This window comes from Primulina eburnea, chromosome 17 (genome assembly GCF_022965805.1).
Source record: "Primulina eburnea isolate SZY01 chromosome 17, ASM2296580v1, whole genome shotgun sequence".
NCBI lineage: Eukaryota > Viridiplantae > Streptophyta > Magnoliopsida > Lamiales > Gesneriaceae > Primulina > Primulina eburnea.
In genome coordinates, this window is record NC_133117.1 from 25,919,125 (window position 1) to 25,930,926 (window position 11,802).

Below are 11,802 nucleotides of genomic sequence, written 5' to 3' on the forward strand. Positions count from 1 at the left end.
CACAAGATCTCAACATATCCTCAAGAGTACGAATAGTCCTCTCTGACTGACCGTCAGTCTCTGGGTGATATGCAGTACTCAAACTCAAGGTAGTGCCCAAAGCTTGCTGAAAGCTGCCCCAAAATCTAGATGTAAATCGAGGATCTCTGTCACTAACGATACTCACGGGCACACCATGAAACCGTACAATCTCCTGAATGTACAACCGTGCCATCCGATCGAAAGTGAAATCTCTGTTATACGGAAGAAAATGGGCAGACTTAGTAAGCCGATCCACTACCACCCAGATAGCATCTCTATTCCCCACAGACATAGGCAAATGAGTCACGAAGTCCATCGTGATATGCTCCCACTTCCACTCCGGAATAGGAAGATTCTGCAACATACCTCCAGGTCGTCGATACTCAGCCTTCACCTGCTGACAGACTAGGCACTTGGAGACATACTGATAAACATTACGTTTCATACCTTTCCACCAAAATCGAGTCCTCAAATCCTTATACATCTTGTTGCTCCCCGGATGAAGACTCAACTTGCTACGATGAGCCTGGGACAAAATCTCCTCCCTCAAAGTGTCGTCTTCCGGTACAACAACACGACCAGATAAGCACAAAAGACCCTCGGACTGATAGTGGAATCCAGAAGTATTATCTCCATCAGCCAACCGAGCTAATTTCTGAACCTTAGAATCAGACATCTGAGCATCTCTAATCCGAGAATACAAAACTGGTTCAGACAAAATAGTAGCTACACGGATACTCTCTGCTCCCTTCCGATGCTTACAATTGAATCCCATCGAACAGAAATCCTGAATAATCTCAGATACAGCACAAGTCTGAAGAGCAGACAATCTCACCTTGCGACTAAGAGCATCGGCCGTGAGATTCGCAGATCCTGGATGATACTTGATCTCACAATCATAATCCTTGAGTAGATCCATCCAACGACGCTGACGCATGTTCAACTCAGCCTGAGTGAACAGATACTTCAAACTCTTATGATCAGTGAAAATCTCAAATCGCTCACCATACAGATAATGGCGCCAGATTTTCAAAGCAAAAACGATTGCTGCTAATTCCAGATCATGAACAGGATAGTTTTCCTCATGAGGCTTCAACTGTCTTGACGCATAAGCAATCACATGCTCATTCTGCATCAGAACACACCCTAGTACCTGTAAAGAGGCATCGGTGTAAACACTGAAACCACCAGATCCAGCCGGTAAAGCCAAAACAGGCGCAGACGTCAAACGTCTGCGAAGTTCCAAGAAACTCTCTTCGCACTCTAATGTCCACTCAAATGAAACATATTTCCGAGTGAGCTGAGTGAGTGGCTTAGCAATCTGAGAGAAGTTGACAATGAAACGGCGATAATACCCAGCCAATCCCAGAAAACTGCGGATCTCGGCTACTGTCGTCGGACGCGACCAGTTCAAAACCGCTTCCACCTTGCTCGGGTCAACTGAAACTCCCTTGCTAGAAATGACATGACCAAGGAATACAACCCTGTCAATCCAAAACTCACATTTACTCAACTTCGCATAAAGCTGATTCTCGCGAAGTGTCTGTAAAATAATCCTTAAGTGTTGTACGTGTTCTTGCTGATCATGCGAATAGATTAAGATATCATCTATAAACACCACAACAAACTTATCCAAGAAATCCCGAAATACCCGATTCATCAGATCCATAAAAACTGCTGGTGCATTCGTCACCCCAAAAGGCATAACCAGAAACTCATAATGCCCATACCGGGTCCTGAATGCAGTTTTCGATATATCTCCTTGATGAACCCGAAGCTGATGATAACCAGACCTTAAATCAATCTTGGAATACACAGAGGTACCTTGCAATTGATCAAATAAATCATCAATCCGTGGCAACGGATACTTATTCTTTATCGTGGCACGATTCAACTGTCGATAATCTATGCAGAGCCGCATAGAACCATCCTTCTTTTTGACAAAAAGAACTGGTGCTCCCCACGGGGACACACTGGGTCGAATATACCCCTTGTCAAGAAGATCCTGCAACTGCTGTTTCAATTCTTGCATCTCCGATGGAGCTAAACGATAAGGAGCTCTAGAGATTGGTGCCGTGCCTGGCACTAAATCAATGCCGAAATCCACTTCCCGAACGGGAGGAAAACCAGGAATCTCCTCGGGAAAAACATCCGGAAAATCGCAAACCACTGGAATGTCACTGAGACCGACACTATCTGCGGACGAATCAATAGCATAGATAAGGTAGCCTTCCCCGCCCGACTCTAAAGCACGACAGGCTTTCAGAGCAGAAACCACAGGCATCGGGGGTCGCGCTCCCTCTCCATAGAAAAACCAACTGTCGTCCTCAACTGGACGAAACTGCATAAACTTCTGATAACAGTCCACAGTAGCTCTAAACACAGTCAGCACATCTATTCCCAGAATGCAATCAAAATCCTCCATCGCAAGAATCATCAAATTAGCACTTAAAACATTACCCTCAAACTCTAGAGGGCAACCCAAAACTAGACGTTTAGCTAGCACCGAATGACCCATCGGTGTGGAAACAGATACCACAACGTCCAAAGAAGTGAAAGGTAACGCATGACGCTTAGCAAATCTCGCAGATATGAATGAATGTGATGCACCAGTATCAATGAGAACGTAAGCAGGTAATCTACATAATAAAAAAACACCTGCGATAACTCTCTCGTTCTCCTCAGCAGCCTGATCCTGGTTAAGAGCAAAGACCTGCCCTTGAGTACGCGGTCGGAGGTTAGAACCCTGAGTAGACTGTCCCTGCTGTGGCCTCTGATGAACTGAAGCCTGAGAACCAGATCCTGATCCTCCGCCCGTCTGTGGACAATCTCTCTTCATGTGGCCCATCTCACCGCACTTGTAACAAGCACCCGCAACCTTGCGACAACGCTCCGTCGGATGATCCTTCCCGCAATGCTGACACGGGCCCTTCTTTTTCCCAAAATGGTGAACTCCTCCAGATCCAGAGGAAGAAGAAGTAGATCCAGCCTTCTTAAATGCTTGGGCGCGGGGACCCAAAAAACTAGTAGGACGAGCAGACTGCATGGCTCGACCTCTCAGCAAACTGCCCTCAGCCTGGCGACAACGGTTCACAAGTCCCTCATACGATGTCGGATCATCACAGACAACAACCCGATCATAAATCTCCTGATTGAGGCCCTGAAGAAAATGGTTATACTTAGCCCTAGCATTGTCACTGACATGTGGAACATACGGAAGCAACTCAAAGAACTTCTGCTGATACTCATCAACAGACAAACCTCCCTGCTTCAGATTGATCAACTCAATCGCCTTGATCTGCAGAAGAGCTGGCGGAAAGTAAAGCAGCATGAAAGCGGCTCGGAAATCGGTCCAAAGAACTCGAACCTGTCGCTGAACTATCGGTGCAGAGGTAGACCTCCACCACTTACGCGCACCACCCTCCAGCAAGAAATCAAGGGTATCAATCTGCTGTTCCGCCGAGCACTGAAAAGTCTTGAAGCAGCTCTCCATCCTCTCAAGCCAGTTCTCCGCAACATCCGGAGTTTCACCGCCCGAAAGAGGTTTCGGCCCCATCTGCAAGAACCGATGCATACTAAAACTCCGAGGCTCATCACGACGATGTTGACGACGTTCTCGATGCTCTCGGCGACGCTCCCGATCATCGCGGTCTCCCCAGCGTCCAATGCTGCCATGACTACTAGCATCGTCGTCAAAACCAGACATCTCTAGCTACAAAAGTTACCAGAGATTAAACCCAAAAGAACAGTTCCAAATCCCAAAATCTTAATGCATGCTCTGATACCATAAATGTAGTGACCCGTTCCAGAATCACCTAATAATCAGAACTTAAGCATGCAAAATTAACATTTAAAACTGAATCAGGTAAACAACGGAAAACAGTAATACAACCCAATCGAATCTGTAAGTACAAAATACTTAAACAACCAGATCGAACTAAATTCCAAGAACAAATACCAACAACTACAGGTCAACCTCTGCCAGCTCCCTGCCCACTCCCTCCTGGACCGTCCAACCTGAGACCTGCCCCATCGAATAAGGTGTCCAAAACAGAGATAAACCGAGGACGTGAGCATAAAACGCTCAGCACCGAAAGCATGAGTATACAAGACTATGACATGCATGTATGCAAAATGTACTGGATACCAGGATCTGGGTATAACGAAATACTGCTCAGATAAATGACGTCAAGGTATGTAGCACTCTGCGCCGTCGCACCAGGAGGTGGCTCCCATACCAAAATAAACCTGTGGATATACCGGTGACCTGACCACCGTCGGCCAACGGGGTCCAACCATCCACAACAAACGAGGGCTGAGCACCCTCTCAACAGGCTATCTCAAAGATAATCAGGCTCAACATGATTATGCAAATGCCGCATAATAAACCATGCATCATATGACAGATAATAATGCAACATATAAACATGCAACACATAGTAAAGCATACTCAATCCTGCTATCTCGGATAGTACTTTCGTACCTCAAACCAGTAGATCCTAGCAATCAGCCCTAGAACCAATCCTGCGTCCGTAGTCAGCCCACTGATGCCGCTAGCTCCCAACTAGAGCACAGCTCCGCTACAAAACCAGTAGCTCCCCGCTAGTGCCTGAACCTCGGGAAAAGACTAGAAACCCATCAGAAACGACTAAAACGCTCTGGAACACTCGGAATTGGCGAGTAAAAAGTGAAGCCTCGCGCCTCTATTTATAGACAACGATCGGTAGATCCGAACCCACTTCGGAAGATCCGATCCCACACTTCGGACGATCCGAACCCTGATCGGACGATCCGAATCCTGCATGTCTTCCACGTGTCCAGCCACCTGTCTCGGATGATCCGAACCCTGATCGGACGATCCGAACCCTGCATAGCTTCCACGTGTCCAGCCACCTGTCTCGGATGATCCGAACCCTGATCGGACGATCCGAACCCTGATCGGACGATCCGAACCCTGTTCAGTCCTTTCGATCCCACCGAAATATAATTAATACAATAATTAACTCAAATTAGGCATCGGGATACTACATGAATCTGATCAGGGAGTAGGAAACTCAAAGGCCGGTGATCCCAGCCGCCCAGATTTTACTCTCCCAAATCATCCAGAAAAAAGGTATACACCACCTCACGGAAGAGAAGAAACCTTAGGAGAAAGATCCCAGCCATATCCACGTGCTCATGTAGTGGAGAGCTCGAAACAACCACTTACTCAAGTGTACAGCGTGACAAATCCTCTGTAACAACCAGGGGCTTATGATGACATATCGCACATAGATTATCCAGGAGTAGATGGGGGTTTCCCAGGAAGTAATGTTGGTTTAAATGAAGGGTTTCAAGCTCGGGGGCAAATCATTACCATCACCCACTCTCAGCTCGGAACATTCACGTGGTTGATCCAGAAATGGTGAGATAGGCTGTTCAAGAGCTATATGGGCCGGCTATGAGGCAAATAGGCCGTCCAGAATTCCACAAACCCTATCCAGAATACATAGACGTGAATAACCCATATCCAAGGGGTTATAGAGTTCATGATTTCAGCTTGGTCTCTGGGGAGGATGGCCAGTCCAGCACGGAGCACATAACCAGATTTACCATCCAGTGCGGGGAATTATCAAACTTGGAGAACTTCAACAATTTAAAGTTGTGGCTATTCTCGAATTCTCTCACAAGGAATGCATTTTCATGGTATGCCTCACTCCCCAAAAATTCAGTGATAAGTTTTCAAGAGATGGAAAGACAATTTCACATACAATTCTATAGAACAGAGCCAGAAGTGTGCATTGCCGATTTGTCCAGAATAACCCAAAAGAAAGGAGAATCTGTAGAGTCTTTTATCGTCAGTTTCAAAAGATGAAGAATAGGTGCAACCTGAGGCCGAGTTCATGAAGATGGCACAAAAAGGGCTGGACTTTGAATTAAGGAACAAATTCCAAGGTATGGAATTCAGAGATTTCTTTGAGCTGGCCGCCAAAGTTGTTGAATATGAAGAATTGTTGCGAGAGGAGTCGTACAATAAGAGAAACTCTATGGGGTCATATTATCAAGATGTGGAAGAAGTTGTATTAGCAGAAATTCGATCAACTGGTTCTTGCACAGTTCCCATGTTAAAAAAGAAGCCGACAAAAGTTGAGAAGAAAAGTAGCTCCCAACTCCCCAAAGATATACAGTACATGTTTGATGTGTCAAAGACCGAGGAAGTTTTTGACTTTTTGGTAAAAGAAAAATTTATCACCTTTCCACCTGACCACAGGATGCCATCCAAAGAGGAGTTGAAAGGTCGAGAATATTGTAAGTACCACAATTCATACAATCACGCTTCTAAATCTTGTTGGGCTTTCAGAAATATTCTACAAGACATAATTAACAAGGGAATCTTGAAGTTCTCTGACAAACAAGAGTCCATGACAGTGGATGACGACCCTTTCCCCCAGTAGCTTCCGTTAATGTGAATGTGACAGATTTGAGAGATCTTCTAAATGAGAAAAGAAGACAATCTTTTGCTGTGAAAGACCGAATAATTAAGAAATGTTGGGTCCCGAAGGGTCAGTTGTTCGAAGCTAACAAGAGGCATATGGATGATCGAGTAAGAACAGTTCATCAACGTTTCCACAAAGATGTTGTGAATTTGCGGCCTATCGGCCGAGGAACCAACGTTTCTTCGAGAAGCCAGTGCCTGAGAGTCAACGGTTCAGAGGGGATTCATCTTGCAATCAATAAAAAAGATACTTGGACAAGAGAGATGCATATGGAGTGGAGCCGCGACGGATGGAAATCAAGAAAAAGTTAGCTGAACAAGATAAAGAGTGGCGTGTGGATGAAATCTTAGAAGGAAAAATGATTAAGGGCAGGGGAGCAAGGCCTAGGTATGTCCTCCCAGCAAGAGGCGAGTTCAGTGAGTCTTGGAGAGTGGCCCAACACAAAAAATTCCCTAAGCCACTTACTAGGACTCAAAGAGACGACTGTTGAGAGAAAGAGCTATTACAAGGAGGGAAGAGTCCGCTAAGCTGAGAAATGAACCCACAATTGATATTCCATTCACCAAGGATCAAGCGGGGAGTCTAAGTTTGGAAGATCGGCTACTGAAGATAAGTTAGTGGACGATGATGATGATTTGTTAAGTGAGGAGGACGATCAAGGAAGAAAAACAATCAAATTTTGTGTTGGAGAATTCCACATCACAGTAGATTGTGCCACAAAGGTGGTGATACTACCAGAAAGGTTAAAACTTGTCAAGGAAGAGTTCGGGTATTCAGTGTCAGAAGTAGCAGTTGAAGAGGTAAAGGTTGGTAGCAAACTCCCCGAAGGAGGTTCAGGAGTTATCATCAGAGAAGATCACCCTAACAAGCCTAAGCAGGTGATTTTGGAAAAGCCAATAGCCGCTATGACTAATCACATAAGACCTTTATACATCAAGGCTCATGTGAATGGCAAGCCAGTGTCCAAAGTGGTAATCGACAATGGCTCAGTGTTGAATGTCTTGCCAGTGAGGATGTTAAAATATTTGGGCAAAAGTGAAGAGGACCTAATCCCCACAGAAGCTTCTGTTGTTGCGTTTACAAGGGAAACCACAATGACCGTTGAGGTTTTCTTAGCTGATGTTACTGTGGGGAGTATGTCGTCTATGTGCACATTTTTTGTTGTGAACTCGTCTGCCAACCTCCAAGTTTTGTTAGGCAGAGATTGGAACAATGCAAATCGGTGCATCTCATCCTCAATGCACTGGTTCTTTTTATTTTGGAAAGGAGATGACGTGGATATTGTGGAAGCCGATGCACAGCCTTTCCAAACTCATGACAACACAGTGGAGGCCAGATACTATAACGGAGATTTTGGACCCATCAAAATATATGGAGAGGATAGAAAAGGGAGTCCAGTTTACATGCAGTCCCTAACCCCAAGTTTATTGTTGAACCAGATACTTGAACCTATTTTCATCGGGCCATATAGGTCGATAATTCAGCCAAAGATCGAGGAGATCGATGATGGAATACAACCAAAAGGAGAAAGAGGTGGCTTTAGCCTCAGTATGGAAATTCTGTGTGCAGCAGGTTCTGGATGAAGTATGCAATGAGGAAAAATGGAATACCCATGAGACGGAAGCGATTTCTGAAGATGAGTTCGAAGAGGAGTATGACGAAGATCAGCTTCAAGTTGATGAGTTATTAATGACGACATCTCAACTGGAAAATGGCGAACAGGAGGTACAAGAACCATTAGAAGAGATCAACTTAGGGAAGCTTGATGATCCTAAGCTGGTATATGTGAGCACATTGTTGGAAGAAGGTTGTTGAGGGAGTGAGTAAATAGAGTAGACGAACTTTTATCCAGCGGGGAGTTAGGCCTTTGGGGCCACTTTGACATTGTTTGAATAGTGAAAATACGAGTCCTTAGTAGCTTTCATTCTAGTTGGAAGGAAATTACATCGGATGAGATTTCATACCGCCAAAGCATGGCTTGAAAGAGTTCCGGAGAAAGAGGAGTTAAAGCTCACCAAACCAGACAAAAACGAGGAATGAAGAAATAACAGAGAAAAAATGAGAACACTGTGCAAACAACAGAAGAGCGTGGAAGTTTTGTTTTAATATAAGAGTAGGCTTAATGGCCACTTTTGTATATGTTCAGTTCTTTGTTTTCAGATTTAATGTAATGTGAGCCTTGGGCCACTGATGTAAATATCCATTGTTTATGGTTAAATAATGAGACTAATAAAATGAAGTGGGCCAGTAGGCCAATTTCATCATTTTGGAGGTATTTTGTTTCATTAGGGAGTCGGGTAAGGAAATAAAAGCAAGTACAGAGGCTGATATCCAGCGGAGAGTCGGACTTTGGGCCACTTTGGCATACCTTTGTTTTTATTATTATTATTATTATTAGTTACATATTGTCAAATATTGAGAACGAAGTGGACTCTATAGCCACTTTCAGGGACCAACTTTTGTTTGAACGGTGATGATTCGAGTCTACAGTAGCTTTCATGCTAAAAGAAATTAAGTATGTGAGGAGTCGGCCTTATGGCCACTTGTCCATACATTTGGTTGATGTTTTTATTATTATTATGTTACGAGAAATCATAGATAAGGTCGGCTATACAACCACTGTATAAATGGTTGATTGCATGTGCAATGACAGGCTCGTGAAGTAGGCCATTAGACCACTTAAAATATGACAAGAAAGAACTATAAAGAGCAGGGAGTTGAGCTCACCAGGAGAGACAACAAAGAATAAAGAAAGAATAAGAGAGTGAGAGCGCTATACGAACCACAAGAGGACCCCAGAAGTTGGTTTTGGTATAAAAATAGGCTAACTAGCCATGTTTGTATGTGTGTAGTTCTCTGTTGTAAGATTTTATTTGAAGTAGGCCTTAGGGCCACCAATGTAAATATCTGTTGGTTATGATCAAATGAAGTTGCCCAGTAGGCCACTCTTATCATATCAGATTCATTTGATATCGCCAGGGAATCAATTGGTGGGGAGTTTTTGAGCCAACATATTGGTTTATTGAAATGAGTGGGATTGTTTGGGTCGGAGTATAAGAATCAACAGAAAACTTCTTCTCCAACCAACATCCAACATCAAATTCAACTCATTTTCATCTCACAACCATCATCCAACAACCACAACACCAAACGAACAGTTAACAAATATAAAGCGGAGCCATCGCATGCAAGAACAGCAAGTAAACGTGTATGCGAGAAAGGGGTCCGACTGAAGTGCAAATGCATATACGTGTATGCAGGAAAGGGGTCCGACTGAAGTGCAAATGCATATACGTGTAGGCGGGAAAGGGGCCCGACTGGAGTGCAATGCATAATGCTAGGGACGAGGGAGTCAGATTGAGTGGATGCAACATGTAAGAGCACGTAAGGGCACATAACAGTTTAGAGGACCTGTGTTGCAAGATACCCCAAATGACACTAATGCTTAAATGTCAAGTGTACCAAGGAACTGAGGCTAACCCATGGCCAATCTCGATCCAGTGATATCAGGACGTCCAATGATGAAATTTGAGAGTAGGTATAATGTGGAGATTGTCTTTGATGGCAACAAGCTTTGCATTGAGCCGTATGCTGTTGAAGCATTATCTGATGGGGACCTGCTAATTTTGGATTCAGCTAATATCAATCTTTATAAGATTTTCTCCTCTTTGTCCCTTTACAGCCGATCAAAGTTGGTTTTAGGGTCTGCTGATGGATACCATGGACATGTGGATGGAAATGGAGGGAAGCAAAGATGAATCACCCGAAAGGGCTTACAGGTAATGACAGAGGAAACATTTATGTTGCATACACGGATAATAAGGCAATCAGAAAAATTAGTGATGCAGGGGTCACAACCATTGCTGGAGTCAAACGAGGTCGTGGTGGTGGACATGTAGATGGACAAAGTGAAGATGCAAAATTTTTGAATGATTTTGATGTGGTCTATATTGGGAGCAATTACTCTCTTCTCGTTATTGACCGTGGAAAAAAGGCAATTCATGAAATACAACTCCATTTTGATGATTGTGCTTATCAGTATGGAAGTGGTTTCCCCATAGGAATTGCGGTGCTTACAGCAGCTGGATTCTTTGGTTATATGCTAGCCTTGCTTCAACAAAGGGTTGGATCTATTGTTTCTTCTCAAGACGAAGTTGTGGAAGCACATGTTTCTCCCAACACACATCAGAATCCAATGAAATATGTGAAATGGCCTCCATTAATTCCAACAGAAGATGATCAAGAAAACAAGAAGAAAGCTTTCTGAGATCTATTGGGAGATTGGTTGCCCAAAGTGGAGCATCTGCTGCAGAAATAATGGGAAGAGTGTTCACTGTATTCCACAATAAGCCATCAAAACATAATAGCCAAAATCATTATTACCAACATCAAAGGTATTCAAATTCTTGGCCGTTGCAAGAGAGCTTTGTTATTCCAGATGAAGAGGAGCCTCCTACTGTTGAAACTCGGACCCCTACTCCACTGAAAACCTATCCCTTCATGTCCAAAGATTCCAAGAAAATGAAACAGCTTCTCCACGGCCGTTCTTTCTATAGTGAGTGGGACGGAGACCTTCAGCAGCAACAAACGAAGAAGCAGCGGCACATACATGACATATGCGAGATGCAAGAAAGCTTCGTGATCGGAACAAGTTTGGGTCTTGCAAATGTTTTTGTATTTTCATTTGGGCAAATTCACAGACACCATGAAGGCACAATGGTGATCAAAATAACTTATGGGATGGCACGACCAGCGCAATGGAAGAAACAAGAGACCAAGTATCTGCTTGAAGGAAAGATTGAGACCAGTATCGGACCCAACGAACGCAACGGGCAGCGGCGCAAAAATGGTGGCTTGGGCAGAAATGGCGCTCGCGATGCTAAGGGACGTGCTGGAGGGTGATCGCGAGCCATACAACGACTTTGGGCAGCAGTAGAGAACAATCGACAGCAAAGAACGGCTGAAAGGAGCTTGAGAGCCGCCACGGTTGAGGTGTAGGATTGGAGGAGCGGCGGGCTTCCACAGTGGCAGCGGAGAGTAATCGGAGGAGGGCAGGGAGAAGGAAGAAGAGAAAGAACAAGAGCGTTTTGGATTTGAAGTGTGGGGGAGGGAATCCCAAAAGACGATATAAGAAATTCAAAGTCCAAGAGAGAATGGACTTGAGTTGCTCGGCCCATCACTGCAAGCTCAATTCACAGAGAAAAATATATGGGCCACTACAAATGGAGGAGTTGGAAATGGGCTAATATGTTGGCATTTTGGCCCAATGGGCCAATGCTTGCGGGGGGCATTTTTTTGCACCAAA

General features: G+C 44.4%; 1 pseudogene; it reads left to right on the forward strand.

Moving 5' to 3' along the window:
- The first annotated feature begins 10,001 nt into the window (after window positions 1-10,001).
- LOC140817988 (uncharacterized) lies at window positions 10,002-11,399 on the forward strand (annotated as a pseudogene).
- Window positions 11,400-11,802: the final 403 nt, after the last annotated feature.